The sequence below is a fragment of the Austrofundulus limnaeus genome, unplaced genomic scaffold (genome assembly GCF_001266775.1).
Source record: "Austrofundulus limnaeus strain Quisiro unplaced genomic scaffold, Austrofundulus_limnaeus-1.0 Scaffold18, whole genome shotgun sequence".
NCBI classification, from domain to species: Eukaryota; Metazoa; Chordata; class Actinopteri; order Cyprinodontiformes; family Rivulidae; genus Austrofundulus; species Austrofundulus limnaeus.
Genome location: NW_013952420.1, coordinates 1,758,689 through 1,769,673, shown reverse-complemented (window position 1 = coordinate 1,769,673; position 10,985 = coordinate 1,758,689). Strand labels below are relative to the sequence as shown.

General features: G+C 37.4%; 1 long non-coding RNA gene across 1 annotated transcript in view; it reads left to right on the top strand.

Annotated features, from left to right (window-relative positions):
• Positions 1 to 10,985, top strand: part of LOC106514194 (uncharacterized) — a 35,477-nt gene that overhangs the window by 20,532 nt on the left and 3,960 nt on the right. The window contains exon 2 of the long non-coding RNA XR_001309867.1: positions 9,751 to 9,963. This is a non-coding gene — a long non-coding RNA (uncharacterized LOC106514194). The remainder of the gene's footprint in view (positions 1 to 9,750; positions 9,964 to 10,985) is intronic.

Sequence of the window (10,985 nt, the reverse complement as noted above, 5' to 3'; positions counted from 1 at the left end):
ACCTATTTCCGTGTATCAGGATGGGGCAGGTTATGATTGGTTGTTCATTCTCACACGATGTTAGATGACAGAATGCTGTATATGAGGCCTCTCGAGACAGTGAACAGAGAGTTAGACAGTGAGCAGTGTGGAGAGACAGACAGAGAGGCACAGAGACAGGCCACGTTCTCTGTGTTTCCTGTTGTTGCAATAAAACTCAGCTGATCATCTCACGGAGTACCTTCATTCTTGACCAGCGTATTTCTGTCTCTGTTGTTAAATAAATATTGCCATAACATTAGTTAACACTATAATATAGATTTTTTAATGAAGTTCTGTAGAAAGGTTATGAGCAATTAGTATCTTAACTGTTGTAGATAGTTCTTTTATTTACATCAGTGTATAGAGTGCAGCTAGTCTGAGTGAGGTAAAGACCACAGTGGATTTCTAAAAACAATGCAAAAACCTCAAAACTATATCAGAACACACTGTTTGATAAGCCTTTACACTTCCATCAATTGTTCAGTACATTATTATTTATGTAAAATTCAATGTTGTTTTAATATTTTTTGCAGCAGTTAGTTGTAGCACTTCTGATTTAGCCTGGCGCTCTAACAGGAATCTTTACAAGTGACTTAATCTGGTCAGAAACAGGTAAGATAGTAATTGTTCATACCCTTTTCATGGAATCCTTCTTTAGTTTAAATTTGATTCATCTTTTTAGTATAAAGGCTTTATTAACGTAATGTATTTTTTATATTTACAAATACTCAAATGTTTATGGGGGTGGAGGGTATAATGTACTTTCCAGGCACATAGCTCAACTCTACACCACAATTAACTGTTACCTTCAGTTGTTCTGAAAAAGATGTATATCAAAAATAAATTTGACTTGAAATTGGCTCTGTTGCTTTAAGAACATCCTACCATTTCAGACACTCCCACTTCAGAAGTCTTCACTACAATGCTTTTGGGGAGGGATTTTCTCTGTGGGGCAGTAGCTCAGCTGCAGACTGAGCTTGAGGGAGGAGCTTTGGGTAAAAAGGCAGGGCTTTGTACCAGCAAGAGTTCAGACAGCTCCACATGGTTACCACAGGTGATTTAAGGATTATTCAAACATGCATGTATGTTTTTGATGAAGGAATGACATTGTGTGATGTAAAGCTAAGAAAAAGTTGATTTTGCATACCCCCTGCCTCAAACCAATATTTGTGTACCATTTTAAAATGCCTGTCCTTGAACAAGACCAAGTAAAAACCAGCCATGATTTAGGGAGTAAAATAAACAAAAAATATCCAAAACACACTTTTGATTAAAACTGTGGAAATGACAACATAAAAGCTCCACAAACAATTTCAGTTAAGCTAAACTTACCTAATTATACGAGTGCAGTGTAGGTTTATCGAAGTGGAAGTTTTGAGACTCTTCTGAAATGGAGATTGTACACTAACTAGATTGGATTTTTTTTTTTGCCTGTAATTGTACTCCTCTCTTTGTTTTTTTAGGCGTTTGTTCTCCATTATCCATGTTGTGAAATTCCCTGGTGAGGAGAAAATCGACCATTTAAATTCCTGTGAAAGAGTGTTTTACTGTAAGCCCCACAGTGTTACAACAACATACTTTCACAGCCCTGTCTAACTGTGTGGAAAAGCGGCATTAATCCCACATGTTGTCAGCAACACACCACTGAATCCTTTTCACATTCTTTTTATTTTTCAGCTTTTCCTGAAGATCTACAAATGATGAAAAATGTTAGGTGTACTAAGTTTAACTAACACCTTCTCTGTACTGTCATCATAATCAAAAATATCATTATTTTAATGTTTCTCATTAATACGCATGACTAAAATTTAAAAAATAAGCTTAATTTGTGCCTTTCATATTTTAAAAATTCATTTAACCAATCATAAAATTATTGCAGAGGCATGTTGGTGGTTATTGTGGAAAAATGAAATGCAAGAAAAAACATTTCCAGTGCTGAATAATGTTGTGTTTACATTAAAAAAACAGACTTGCGGCTGTGCTTGCTGCCATTAGTCACACATGAAAAAGCTTCATTCTGTGCAGGCATGAACTAACAACCTAAAAACGTTTTCTCAAGTTTATTTCTTTCTTTCTTTTATTTATTTATTTCGTATGGCTCAGGCTTGAGCTGCTTACTGGCGTATTTTCGTGGCGAACAGCAGGTTGGGGATAAATCTATGAAGTTTAAGCCTTGATCACAGGACTGAAGTATCGCTTGCTATTTTGGAGGAAGCGTGAGAGTCATCTGCGTTCTGTAATGATTTGTTGCTGCATGCGAGAATTTATGGGAATATAAAGAAAGAGCGAGAAAGCGAGATGCAGGCCTAAAGACAAAATGGTACCGTTAGAATCGGATATATGGAGCCGAGCTGGTGGGTGTTGATAGATCCAGCACAGGAGGAAGCCATTTTAGGCTGAGCAATCCAGTTCTTCCTCATGTACAATTTACAGTGGGTAAAATAAGTATTGAACACGTCAACGTTTTTCTCAGTAAATATATTACTAGAGGTGCTAATGACATGAAATTTTCACCAGATGTCGTAACAACCCAAGTGATCCATACATACAAAGAAATCAAACCATAAATGTCCAGAAATGAAGTTATTTGTAATAATGTGGAATGGCACAGGGAAAAAGAATTGAACACATGAAGAAAGGGAGGTGTAAAAAGGCATGGAAAGCCAAGACACCAGCTGAACTCTCTCATTAATTAGAAAGCAAGTCTGCCCCTTGTCAGTGCAAATTAATATCAGCTGGTTCAGTCCCAAATGATGGCCAGGTATCACACAAGAACCATCTGATGATGGGTAAAAGTAAAGAGCTCTCTCAAGACCTTCACAACCTTATTGTTGCAAAGTATAATGATGGCATCGGTTACAGAACTTGCACTGACAAGGTGCAGGCTTGCTTTCTAATTACTGAGAGAGTTCAGCTGGTGTCTTGGCTTTCCATGCCTTTTTACACCTCCCTTTCTTCATGTGTTCAATACCTTTTCCCTGTGCCATTCCACATTATTACAAATAACTTCATTTCTGGACATTTATGGTTTGATTTCTTTGTATGTATGGATCACTTGGGTTGTTACCGACATCTGGTGAAAATTTCATGTCATTAGCACCTCTAGTAATATATTTACTGAGAAAAACGTTGACGTGTTCAATACTTATTTTACCCGCTGTATGATTAATCAGAATTGGTCCTGGCACTTTAATTTTGCATTAGAATGGATTCAATTATCAGCTGGATGTTAATAAAAATACTTTTCTCAAATCTTTTTATTGGAAAGTGATTTAAGGAGGGTTCAACACACATGCCATCCTTTGTGTTCATTATTTTTACTATGCTAATCAGAAGACACTTTTACCAAACATGTTAAGCCAGATTTTAGATGCCTTCTGGCTGCCTAGGTGTGATTTTTGAGCAGGTCAATGAATCAAAGAGGGTTGAAGCCAGTCCACTCTTGATGCACCTTTGTGTCGAGGCCATAACACCCAACACAGCTAACATACAATATGGTAAGTCAACTTTGTGTCTTCATCATGAGATGATTTATAGTCCATGCATCTGGTCAAGGAGTGAAACAAAAATAATTGCTAAACTGAGTTAATTTGTTGTGTTTAAAGAACAACATAGGAAAAATGTAATGTCTACACAGCTGAGCTCTGCTCTACATCTCCACTGGTTCCACAATGCTTGTCTCATTTAGGTTCACATCTATGCTGGACACGACTCCGTATGTAATTTGTGAATGGTGGGAAGCGGTGTAAAAATGGCCAATTCATGGAAATGTTTTGTAAAAGAGTTTATTTGTCTGTTTTTTTAGATAGCAATGCAGAATGTGATCCCCAGAGCTGGCTCAAAACACAAGGATCATTTGGTAAAAAGGAGGCAGGAGGGGAAAATCACTAGGAGACTCAGAACACCAGGAGGACTGACAATGAACTGACAGTAAACCAACAGAAACACACAGAATATAAATGGGGAAGTCTTCAGGGAGAAACAACACCTGGTGAGCCACGACAAGGATCAGGAATGGGAGGAGCTGGAGAAGAACACAGAGAACAGAAAAACATCCACAGCTAAGTGAAAAAACACCGATAACACAGACTGTGACATTATTGTAATGACAAATAAATGAGAAAAATCCTTTATATGAACAATAATGACCAAGCACATCAGACACTTTTTTTTGTCCAGACAATGCATCTTTTATTAACCAGTGAAATATCAAGCCTCTCTGCTTATGGTGCTTTTTTCTCTGTGCTCAGAAGACTGAAAAACCACTCAGAAGTTAAGATTACAACTAGAAAGTCTGAGATTCCTCATTAGCACGACTTCAAAATCTAATAATAAACACTTTCTTTTCACTTTGTTCATACTTTGTATCTCATTAAACCAGTCGCAGAGAGTGTATTACCTCTGTCAATGCAGCGTTTAATTGCATAAAAAGCAGAGAAATATTGTGATACTGGTTTGTATTACTAATATCAGCCTGCCTGGTCACTGAGCTCTTACTGGATTTCCAGCTTGTTGCAGCCTGAACAGTTTGTAGGATAGTCTAGTAGATCTTGAAATGATATTCTGTCAAATAATTTTCAATAGTTAGTACCTCTCAGCAACATCAGCATTTAACAGTTAATGCTCAATAATGATGCACTTGCAGAGAAACACAGACACTCAATTAAGAAATGTAAAATATAAATAAAACTTGGAGTTTCTCCATACCAGTTTTTCTCAAACTGAGTATGTGTACAAGTAATTCAGTTTGGTTACTCGCCGATACCAGGTACCAATACAGAGTACTCACTGAGTTAGAACGTAAACAGTGACTTCAAAAACACATTTTTTAAAGTCTAAAACAAGATATCTCTCCTTCCTTATAGGCCTACAGCTCCTCTGACTGAATCAAATCTAATTTATAACATGGTAGTATGTACTGCTGAAACGTTTTAAAATAAATTAAAAATAAGAATTTGTTTCAGCTTGTATGAATTTCAACACGGAAATGACAAACTTTCCATTTAAAATGTAAACTGTAAGACATTTAATGAAGTTTCAAATCCAGTATTGATGCCTGTATTGGTATAGGCTCTGGTTATTGAGGCATTTTGAATGAGCACAAGTATGTGTATAAATACTGGTATCCCACCTGGGATGCCACTAATACAAACTTGTACTTACTAATGTAGCTTTCTTTCACACTGGTATGTCAATTATAATAAAAGTTGTTTTTATAAGCCTGAAAAACAATAGAAAACAGGTCCTTGTATGGCTGTTGGTCAAAAAAGAGGCATAGTAAATGTGGAATCTCACTTTATTCAACACATACATCCAACAGCATAATGGGAACACACAAAAATGTGCAACAGTCAGGTCTTTTTTCTCTTCATAAACATTCCATTTATATTCTCCACCTCCATAATAAAAAACTACATTCAGGAGTGAAATATTACTTTAAGTGTCAATGACAGGTCACGAGCCTGGGCTACACACAAACTTCTGCCCATTTTTTCATGCTCAGCGCTCAATGACTGCTGTCGTGACTGATAAGATGCTATCGGTAAGCATTTAACAAAGCATTCCTTTAAAAACTTCCACATTATTCCTGTAAGTCAGGTGTGCCATCTTTTCTAACACTGAGTTAAGACATCTTAAATGAAAACAATGCAGCAAAACAAACGGTCAGAAACTTTGTTTTGGCATCAAACAACAAACTTTGGGCCTCAAATCAAGATTTCTTCAGATTTTCATTGTCACAAAAAATGGTTCTGTTTTTATTTGCGTTTATCAATGTGGTACCCCTGTGCTGGAAAATTAGCCTAACCAGATGAAAGATTAACACACTTGATGCATTTAACAAAAAATTAAAATTAAATTTAAAAAAATTAAATCCCCTGTCCAATACAAGAGAGCATCATCAGCATATAACCTTTCTTTTTATGTACGACTGTAGAGACCCATCTGATAATCTTTTTTTGATCATAATCATCTGCAGTGGAATGTGAGAACAGCTCTGAAGGCAGCAGAGTGGGCGTGTTAATTCTCTTTATGAAATTATTGGTTGGGCACAGTCTCTCTCTCACACACACACAAACACACATGCACACAGAGTTATCTTTCTCTCTGTTCTTGTTGGTTCTCCCGTCTACTCTGACTCCTTCAGAATCTCGACAACAGAAGGCAGCTTATTGCAAAGACTTATGCAGCATTGATAACTTTCCATTATTTAAAAAAACACTATTTTGTTTTCCTTTCTCTCTATTTATATCTTCTCTTTTTGTTCAATCCCGCTCCAGTTTTTGAGTCTCTTGTTGTTTCCTTCTTCCTTTTTATTTCCACCAGATGAAATCAGTTTCTGTCTCCCAGCTCTCCTCATCAGGTAATTCCTTCTGAATCCTCCTCTGGGCAAACAAGATGACCCACTGCTTTCTAATTACCTCTGCACTCTCCCTTTCTTCCACCATTATTCCATTAGTATCCACTACATAATAATCATCAGGGTGAAAATTGGATGTAGTAGCTTAAAGCAGAGCAATGTGTGAACAAGGATGCAGAAGACAATCAAATGACTTTCATTTCCTAAAGCCATGTTCATATAACATAAATGGGAACCATTGGAGGGATTATTAACATTTTTCAAATGCTGGTTATTGTAAGTGATCTGAGGCATCTCCTGCTCTGTGTGTACATGACTGATATGACTCTTTCTTTAAACTGAAGGCACAAGTGAAATGTATCTTGCATGCAAGTATATGTGTGTGTATTCCCTGCTAGGTGGGGACCATTTTAGACATACAACCTTACTGCGGGCACCAGCTGGTACTTATGGGAACCTAAGCCTAGTCCCCATGGGAGGAAATGCTGCTGGTAGGTGGGGGGGGGTTAGGTTTAGGACTAAGCTGTGAATTGAGTTTAGGTTCAATTCAGGGTCAGGTATGTACCCGTGAGGTTAGGTGTAGGGTAAAGGGTCAGGGTTAGGTAAAAATCAATGCAATGTCCCCATAAAGATAGCTGTGCTATACTGTGGGTGTGTGTGTATTTGCCTTTAGCAATAGCAAAATATCTCATGAACCAGTAAACAAATTAGGAAAAAAAGCTCTAGAGAGTAGTCATTGAGTGTACATCTACAGCTGACTCACTTAAGATGGCTGCCACATTTAAGTAACAGCAGCAAACACAAGAATGGCAATGATTCAATCAGTTTTACAGATATTTAAATAAAACTCAGTGTGGTAGTAGCCGAGAGTCATCATTAACACTCACAGGGGCCCATTTGATAATTTAAGCTTGCTTTGCTGTTAAATATCAGTTATATCATAATGAAATCATATTTGTTGTTTTTGTTCATTTGAAAATGTTGCAACAACATTATGCTCTATTGATCCAGTCAAAAAAGCTGTAGTCTATAAGGAAGGAAAGGCGCCTTGTTCTAAATAAATGTGTTTTCAAAGTCATTGTGTAATGTTTAAGTTCTAACTCAATATCAGTACTGGTGAGTACCCACACTGAAATACTAATACTTGATTTGAAGAAAACAGGTATCAGGACAGCCCTACTCTGTAGAAATTTGATTTCACTTGACATCAAAGAAGACTAATTTATACTGACCATGACTGATTTACGACAGCAATAAAAACATAAAACATTCAAGGGGTGATAACTTTTTATAGGCACTGTAAGTCATATGCCAACTGATCTCATAATATTGTCTGAGATCATGCATAAGGTTATTTGCAAAGTTTAATCAAAATGTCTATAACTTTGATCCATCTCTTTAGAAAATTATTTTATTTTATAATTCTGATATGAAAGCTGGCGGGCGATATGTATTCCTTCAAATAATGCTAAGCCTCTAATCTTCACCACCATTGATCATGTGGTAAATTTTATGTCATGAAATTATATTATTTTAAGATCAACCCCATACAATCGGTGGAGTTTTTTCTTGATTCCTTATTGTGGAAATGAAAGTCCAGAAAAGAAATAGACTTGCATTTAAGATCATAAAAAGTAAAGTAGAAAAGGAATGATAGTAAACAAGAAGTACTGCTTCTTCAAGCAGGATCTTTAACTTTCTGTGGTGCCTCATTGGAGAGGAGTAGTAATGAGATTTGTAGCGAAGTTTGTCTAAACTGATGGATGGCGAGGATTTCAAAGGAGCAAAGATTAAAAGCTATCAATACTGGCTCCTCGTCTGCAGCTGCTAAACTTATAACCCTCACTCTTCAGAGTGCAGCTGTACTGTACGGCCATCAATAACAGATGTTAGCTGTAACTTGTCTCTACAGTCTAAAAGGCTTTATTCTTATATATTTATTTCCTAGATGTGTTCAGGTGTGCATTGACTTGCTAATCTTATTAAAACCTCGTCGACATGACTCGTTTTTATCTACAGTGCAACCCAAATTACTTTAGAGACAAGAAACTTAGATGTGAAACATAAAACACAAACATGGGGGGACAAAGAAAAACTAATGAAACAACCTAGGATGTGGCTCTGAATAAACATTGTTCTGTAGTAAATCTTTAACAATGTAAAAATCCTTGTTCATTTAGTTTTCTCTGTACATTAGAAATAGTACTGACAGTAAACCTGTCCTTAGAAAATACTATATTTAAATGATTAAACATAAAATGAGCACAACTTTATCACGCTGAGAAAAACAATGCAGTGTTTGCCTGACAGAAAGTGGCAGGCTCCTCCTTTATCGGCCTCCGTGTGTAAAAATGTCACACTCACCTTGTGCGTCTCTGTCACAGCTTGCATGTTGCCACAATGAGGAGTACCGCCTCGAGGTTATGTTGACAACAACACGGCTTCCGAGAGAGGGTTGGAATCTCAGTCATTCAATTGCATCATCGTTTTCTAATGTGAGCTGTTTTAAATGATGATTTCCAGACACTGATGAAATGGTTTTGCTGCCTGAACACACATTTGGCTGCATGACAGCTCAGTGGTTAGCACTGATGCCTCAGAGCAAGAAGAAAGATCCTGGGTTAGAGTCCCGGTTTGGAACAGGGGTCTTTGCGTGTTTTCCTCATGCTTGCTTGGGTTTTCTCAGGGTACTCCGGTTTTCTACCACAGACAAAAACATACAGGCCTCCTTTGCAAAAGAAATGTGAGCTCAGTGGGATTTGCCTGGTTAAATAAAGGTTAATAAATAATAAATTCACTCGTTCAGACGGAGTGGGGAAGTGGGATAAATACTGGACACATTAGCAGTTTATTGCAGCTTCAACAAAGAAAGACACACAATGAACAATCACACAACTCCAAGGGAAATTAGTATCACCAATGAGCTCAATGTGCATGTTTTGGGAAAAGATGGAGGAAACCAGAGTAGCATCTCCTTGTGCTTTGTTTCTATTTATTATCTGCTTTGTTCAGTTTTGTTATTTATTTATTTATTTATTTATTTATTGGGGGGGGTGGTCATCAAGTCCAACAACTCACCTGCAGCCTTTGTTACGGTTCCTTCAGTTTAAATATTCCTGGTTTATTTTTGTAATTCCCCAAATCTGGCAGCACTTTGTTTTCCTATTTGTAGTAGTAGATAAACCCAGAGTAAGCAAACTAACAATAGGTAGACTACACTCAGGTAGGTAAAATTATAAGTACAATTAAAGTGGTACACGGGAAGATTTAGAGCAATATAATGATGATGGGTTTCTATGTCCACAAAGACTGAAGGTCAGGGATTATCTTGATGTAGAAAAAAATCTTACTTTATCCTTTGTGTCTCACAGACTTGGAGAGGACATGGAGAATTCCAGGAGTGGCCAGGAGAACAATGGTGGAGCCAGGTAAGTGAAGGTGATCGCCAGCGGAGGGCAGGTGACAGCAGGAGGGTTTCCAGGAAGAGGACCTTGGAAAAGACGTCAATGCACAACAAGGGGAAACCAAGAAGCAAGGGACTCAAAGCACAAGGAAAGTCTAAGTTAGGCTTTCTTAAAGACTAGGTAAGGTCTCAGGCATAGATACCAAAATTCCTAGTTTCACCCACCACTAGCATGCAAATAAAAATTATATTCATTATATTCTCCAAGTGTTTTAAATAGAACTTGTGAACATGGTTTGTTTTGTTGTTTCACATTAAACTATGGTCAGCAGTGGTTAGAGCCGGTTCACCTGGTCTTCCTGTGTAGTGTTTACATGAATCTGGCATATCTGACCTCAACTTGGCTTTCTGTCTTCATCAGAGCACCAAGGTCCATTCAGCCTTTTGGTGTCAGCCTATGTAAAGGCTCTGTCACACTGGACAAATTAATCAAATACTTAACTTTTATTAGCAATTTACTGATGGACACAAAAAATGTTTCATAAATTGGTATAAGTTGTCAAGGGTGACAGGGGCTTAAGTACAAAATAATCTATTATCACTCTATTCACCTAAACGTTATTTAAACTATACCCTAACTGATCCCTGCTTTCTTTCCTTTGTCTGCCTGTCTCTGCATCTCCCTCTCGCTATTAGTCTCTGTTTTATATACTTTAAGGTGCCGCTTTGATGAGGAGATCTTTATTTTACATGTATATATGGTGTTACTATATGTGCATAATTGTGTAATTGTATAGAAAAGCCTGAAAAGACATCTCAAGCAGGGTTTCTTTGACCTCCATTACACTTCAAGATTGTATTTATGACACTGTACGAATAGTGAAAGAACATATCAGATTTTAGCATGGTTACTCTCTTCCTGTGCTGCTGCACTTTATTTTAACTTGTGAAACAACACAACGTGCAAATACAGGGTTTAGTCAATGAAACTGAAACACCTGGTTTTAGACCATAACATCCCTTTCAGACAGCTTCCTCTCGCGTTCACACTTAATGCTGTTGGATGTGGTTGGTCCTTCTTGGTGGTATGCTGACATTACCCTGGATACTGTGGCTCTTGATACATCACAAAGACTTGCTATATTGGTCACAGATGCACCAACAAGACGTGCACCAACAATTTGTCCTCTTTTGAACTCTGGT